This window comes from Rhinopithecus bieti, unplaced genomic scaffold, assembly GCF_001698545.2.
Source record: "Rhinopithecus bieti isolate Rb0 unplaced genomic scaffold, ASM169854v2 scaffold_18620, whole genome shotgun sequence".
Lineage (NCBI taxonomy): Eukaryota > Metazoa > Chordata > Mammalia > Primates > Cercopithecidae > Rhinopithecus > Rhinopithecus bieti.
Window position 1 is genome coordinate 1886232 of NW_016809631.1, and position 6462 is coordinate 1892693.

The following is a 6462-nucleotide window of genomic DNA, read 5'->3' on the forward strand; positions in this document are numbered from 1 at the left end:
TATATTATATATAATATATAACTATATATCAGATTTATATATAGTTAGATTTATATATAGTTAGATATACATATATAAAGATACACATATCTTTATATAAAGATTATATATATCAGTGGGGGTTTAGATTATTATGAGCAATTGTTATTTATGGTGAAGCTAACTGTAGGGTTCTCAAAGGCAACAGTTAAGCTTGTCTGATTTAATGGCAATGAGTCTAATATTTTATACTGTTTTATATGCAAATGACAGATGTGAATATGCACATGCATTTTATTTTAGAGTAGAATTTGATAATTTGTTCTTAGCATTCTTTTTCCAGAGTTGTATTTTTCTCTAGAAGACAATTCTGCCCACATGGGGGTCTTCTGAAAATAGGAGGAATAACTAAGAGTGCTGTTCTAGCCAAAACTTGACAAAAGGATATTTGACAAAAGGTTACAGAAACCACACGGAGACAAAGTATTTATAGGTATGTCACTGGGGATGTGACTAAGGATTGCTGTGCCATCAGTTACCTAAGACGGGTACTCTCCCTGTGACTTTCTCACTCTTTCTTGGACCACAGGGTCTTAAGGTCTTAAGTATCTGCCTCTTTCTCTATGTTGCTCCATTCTTTTTCTGCACATCAGTCTATTCATACATTTGTCTGTGTCGAAATGGCAAGCTCAGTCAGAGTCCATCCATCTACTTGGCCCTTTAGTTAGATTATGTTCTACCCACTGAGTACAGCTGGGATTTCTCTTTATTTAAATTCTTGAGGAAGTATTGTAATTGGGTGCTGGCTAGACAATAGATTGCCTGGTCTTGCATCAAGTGTCCACTATTTATCCAATCAATCATAGTAATACTGCAGGTAACACGTGTGTTTGAGACTGTTTCTTACAGATTGTGGGAAGGGCAGGCACATTTACAGGCTAAAAAAAATAATAGGAACAATTATGAGGTAAGTGGTTTTGAGAGATTTTTTGACAGACCTCAAATCACCCTTCTGATTTAATCTATATATGAGTCAGCTATTTGCATTAAGAAAAATACCTCATCATATCTTTAATCCAGTTCAGCCCTCTGACATTTTGCTTCATTAAAAGCAATTATCTAGGATCCTCTTTGCTTCCTCCCAGTTCTATTCTCAGTTTACTAGTTTACTTTCTCCCCTATAAATACCACTGCAGCCCTTTAGGCTACAGCTGGACATCTCCCAGCAGTGCTCCCTGACTATTTCCTCTTCTAATGTCTCAGGGAGGTTATTCTGCTGTAACTCATATTTTTAGATGCAAAATTTAGTATTAGATTCCTTGGTAAGTATTTGGGTCCCCTTTGAAGTGTCTTTTGAAAGTTTAGCTGACTTATGTGAATCTCCAATTCCTTTCTAAGAAGGGTGAATGGGAACTTTTTACTGGCAGAGGAGTTAGTTTCTTCCAACTCTGTTGGTTATGTCTAAAAAGTAGGAGATTTGACTGGGCTTGGTGGCTTACGCCTGTAATCCCAGAACTTTGGGAGGCCAAGGAGAGTGGATCACTTGAGGTCAGGAGTTCAAGACCAGCCTGGCCAACATAGTGAAACTCCATTTCTACTAAAAATACAAAAAATTAACTGGGCGTGGTGGTGGGCACCTCTAACCCCAGCTACCTGGGGGGAGGCTGAGGCAGGAGAATCGCTTGAACCCAGGAGGCAGACGTTGCAGTGAGTAGAGATTGCGCAATTGCACTTCAACCTGGGCAACAAGAGCAAAACTCTGTCTCAAAAACAACAACCACAACGACAACAACAACAAAACAAAAAGGAGATTTATGATTTTCAGGAACATGAATGAAAAGTAAATTAGCACTGAGACAGGTAGGAAGCAAATAGGATCATTATACTGAGAAATCTATGTCAACAAAGCCATCTTTTTGGAAGGGCATCTTAACTGGGAGCACATCTTTACAGACTCAAGATATTAGTTAATTGCACTTATAAATTTCTCATGTTCCAATTTTTGACATTTGATCTCGGCTACTTTTGAGGACTGTATAGGACCCTTGAGATGCAGAGAAACCACTCACTTGAAAATGATAATTCAGGTCTCTTGATGGATTCACCATTGGTCTTTCTATCCAAATAGGGTTAAATAAAAATCAATCTGAGCCACTTAATGGTAATATCAAAGCACTGATGCTCTTCCTCTTTTGTCCATGATCTATGCTCTGACATGGATATTGTATTACATCCTAATCTCCATACACTAAACAGTCATTCAGTTTGTCCAGTAGGCTAAATGGGTCCCTATATCAGCCTTCAAAGTCAGAGTTACAAACAGAATTGCTTATGGAAGTTTCAGGCTTCAGCCATCCTGCATGAAGTGATTTAAACTGGAGCCAGAAGGCGAAGTCTGAGGACTGATATAAGAAAAATGAGACAACCTTTACGTGCCTCCAGTTTTCTTTTTTCTACCTGTGCTCAAAAACTTGGCTAGAACAAAGTGAGCTAGCTGCGAGAAGAAACACACAGTCAAGTTGCTGTGTCACCTTTGGTGAGCTGTTTGGCCTCTTTGGGTCTTCATTTCTCCAGGCAAATGAAAGTGTTAGGTGAGATGAACAGTTCCTAGCCCGAATAGTTGGTTGCTTGAGTGTACTGTGATTGGTTGGGAAGTGTGTTGGAAGTAATTTGTTACAGATAACATGTAACGTAGGTTTGGGAAATGGTTTTGTAGTTTAGGAGTGAATTCAAAGTTGTTCCTATAATATTGTCTCTCTTATTTGCTTGCATTGAGGTATGCTTTCATGAGTGAAACAGGAGAGAGGCAATTTAGTTTCCTAGGCCTGCAATAACAAAGCACTATGAGCCAGGTGGTTTAAAACAGAGACATTTATTCTCTCACAGTTATGAAGGCTATAAGCTCAGAATCAAGATGTTGGCAGAATCATGCTCCCTCTGAAGTCTCTAGGCTGTGGTTTGGTGAATCACGAATCCTAAATAGTAACAGTAACATCAGTCATGAGTGAGGAACTCTTTAGACACTTGAGAGTGATTAGTCACTGCATTGGCTTTTATGGAGACATGGATGTCTCTTGAAAAATCGGTAAAGCCTTCCAAGTAGTTGAGGACATTATCTCCTTTGACTTCTAGACTGTTTTTTTTTTTGGGAGTTCTTCATTTGGCCTTTGGGGCTTAAATCTCCTAGAACTGTTTAGGTAGTCATTAAAGGATTCCAGGCAACTGGGATGTATCCCATCCTACAGTTTTACAGACAGGGCATTTCCATTAAGATGCACTCCGATGCTAAAAACTTCTATTTCCAGTAGTTTTGTTCTGAATTTAATATCTAATATGGCAGAAGAAATGGATTTTCTTCTATTTGTGCTTAGAGGAGATAGTGAACTGCATTTTAAACTCTGTAAGAAATAGGGAGGAGATTACCAAGTTTTCTTTTAAATGCTCAACAAAATTAAATGCATACTTTTCAACGAGGGCTGCAGTTGGGCCGGTGGCAGTTGTGGGTGTGTAACTGGGTGAGTCTGGGCAGGGAAGCCAAGAAGTCAGGTTGGGTTTTTCCCAAGACCAGGCACTGCTGATTCCTGCCTGCCACGGAAACCAGAGCCCAGGGCGGGCAGGACTTATGGCTCCAAGATAGTGACCCGTCTTCTCTCCCGCAGACTCCTTAGGAAGACTCTGCAGCGGCTGCTTGCTGAATGAACCCGCCCATTGACGGTTGAGAGCGTCAGTGAGCTGAGCACTGCAGAAAGATGCACACCTCGTCCTCGCTGGCCGCCGACCTTCTGCCTGGGTGACCACACTCCCGGGGCCCTCCTGTCCAGTGCCTTGGCCATCGACCTCTCACAGACGACCAACAACCTGTATATTCAAGGGGTGGCCCAGAAACACGCTCGTGCTGTCCTGTAACCGTATCACCACTGTCGTCAATGTCTCAGTGGGGGCGTTGGACGCCATCTTCCGGTGGCGTTCAATGCGCAGGTGCCTGTGGCCGCTGCGCGCGTCTCGCGCCTGCGCAACTTGCTGGGTCGCATCCCTGATCACATCCATGGTCTGGGGGCGAGGCAGGGCTGCCCCTTCGCGCCCTCTCCCAGAGAAGAGCAGCTGCACCCCTGCCGGACACCCATCAGCCTGACAATGGCTTTGGGGATCCCTGCATCTACCAGGAGTTCCAGTGGTTTGGCAAGAATATTGCGCACATGGTCAGCTCCCTGAGGGGTCGTGTGATCCCTGAGATCCATGAGAAGGAGGTCGGTTTAATGGGTAGCCCAACTGAGGGGCATCCTAGCCAGCCCTGCCTGCGGGGTCCCAGATGCTGGTCAGCTGTTGATCTTCCACCGAGATGTAAACTTGAGCTTGTATAATACTTTTGTTTATTCAGAAACTCACATGATGTCTTCTATAATAGGAAGGAAAAAAGGGAGAGTTGCTGTAGGTTTTGACTTTATAATTCATATATCTTTGTAGAGTAAAACTCACTAAATAGAGGATGAATGTAAGTTTCCTACCCTGAGAATGCCAAGTCATGACCACTAGAGCCTGGCCAGGGAGGTGAAGCAGGTGGTACCCACTCAGGGGGACCTGACAGCAGCACCCAAGCCATGCGTTAGGCCTGGAATCTTACAACCCTGCCCAGCTTGCCTACGCAGGAGCAAGTCAGCCAGAATCCTAGCTCATTCATTGGAACCCAAAGCCACAGAGCCATAGGCACTGTGGCCCTCCAGTATCTCTCATAATGAGCGCCAACATACAAAATACGGGCCTTCAAATGGTTCTCTGGGAGCCCAGGGAGTCTCAGACCACCTCAGGTCACCCTTGCTCTCATCTCTAACCAGAGCAGCCCAACGTTGGTTTCCTATATGAACTTAAGCATAAGAAAGCTTTTGAACAAAGTATTCCTGTACTAGTCTGTTCTCACATTGCTATAAAGAAACACCTGACACTGGGTAATTTATAAAGAAAAGAGGTTTAATTGGCTCACAGTTCTGCAGGCTGTGCAGGAAGCATAGTGACTTCTGCTTCTGGGGAGGCCTCAAACAATTTTTAGTCATGGCTGAAGGTAAAGTGGGAGCAGGCATCTTACATGGCAGAAGCAGGAGGAAGAAAGAGAAGGGGAGGTGCTACATACTTTTAAACAACCAGATCTCACAATAACTCACTATCAGGAGAACAGCACTGAGGAGATCGTGCTAACCCATTCATAAGAACTCCTCTCCAGTGGTCCAGTCACCTCCCACCAGGCTCCACCTCCAACACCAGGGATTACAATTCAACTTGAGATTTGGTGGGGACACAGATCCAAATCATATCAAATCAACTATATAACATTTAAAAATAATGTTTTGTCAGGTGACAAGGTCTCAAGGTGTTTGCAGCTACCTTCCACCAGCCTTTGAGGAAAAATGGCTTAAGTCTCCTTGTCTGGGGCATGTGCTGAGAGAAGCGCAGGCCTGTTGTCAGTCCTTGGGGTTTTATTTTGCAGGCCTTGGCTTGGAAGGTTGCAGCTGTGGGCTGGGACCCAGCTCTGTCACCTCTGTCACCTGCACTGCATTTGATATGAGACCTCCTGGAGGCCTGGTGTCCTCACCTGTCAAAGCAATGACAGCCCTTCTCTCATAGGGTTGTTGTGAGGATGAAATGATCACTAGTAGTGGGCCTGGAACATGGCACATGCTTAAAGAGCAGTTCTTATTATTAATGATAATCTTGGGCTCTGCCAGTCCTGGGGAAGCACACTTATCATCCCCATCCACATCATTTCCCCCATCTGTGCATATCCCTTTGTTTTTATAAAGTGGGCTTCCAAATGTCATCCTGTGGAAGGGGGAAAAAAAGATTTAAGATCCTTTCAGACCCTACATTAGGGAGGACTAGATTTTGCAACCTTTTCAGAGTTCTCACTGAGTTTAATCCAAAAGTTGTAAAGCAAGGAGCTCCTACCAGCTCGATCTCAAAATGTTTCCTTTAGAATCACTCACCATCAGAGCCAGTGCCCTGGTCTGGCTAACCATGGCAAGCCACAGGAGCACTTGCCCAAGGGACAAATGAGTTGGCCTCAGCAGTGGGCACTGGAATCGGGAGGGTTCAAACTCCTGGAATGCCTGGGGATGCAGTTTGGGACCAGCTATTGGGATCTGGAGGTCTGCAGACAATATGTGAGACAAAACAAATGCATAAATGCTCTGATTGATGTGAAGCTGTGGCTCCAGAGCCCAGTGAAGGCTGAAGGCACTTTTTCTCCAAACACACCCACTTCCACAAGGGGAGTGGCCAGAGACACCATTTGGGAGGAAAAATGAATGAAAAAAAAAATCACTGCTCTAGACTGATCCTTTTGTTTTAGAGATGGAAAAATAGGCTGAGAGAACACAGATGTGGCAGAGTTCCTCAAAGCGGCTTTTCTGACAGAAACCTAAATAGAAAATTTAAAGCACTTTTGAAGAGAAAGTTATGTATGTAATATATATTATATATAACATATATAAA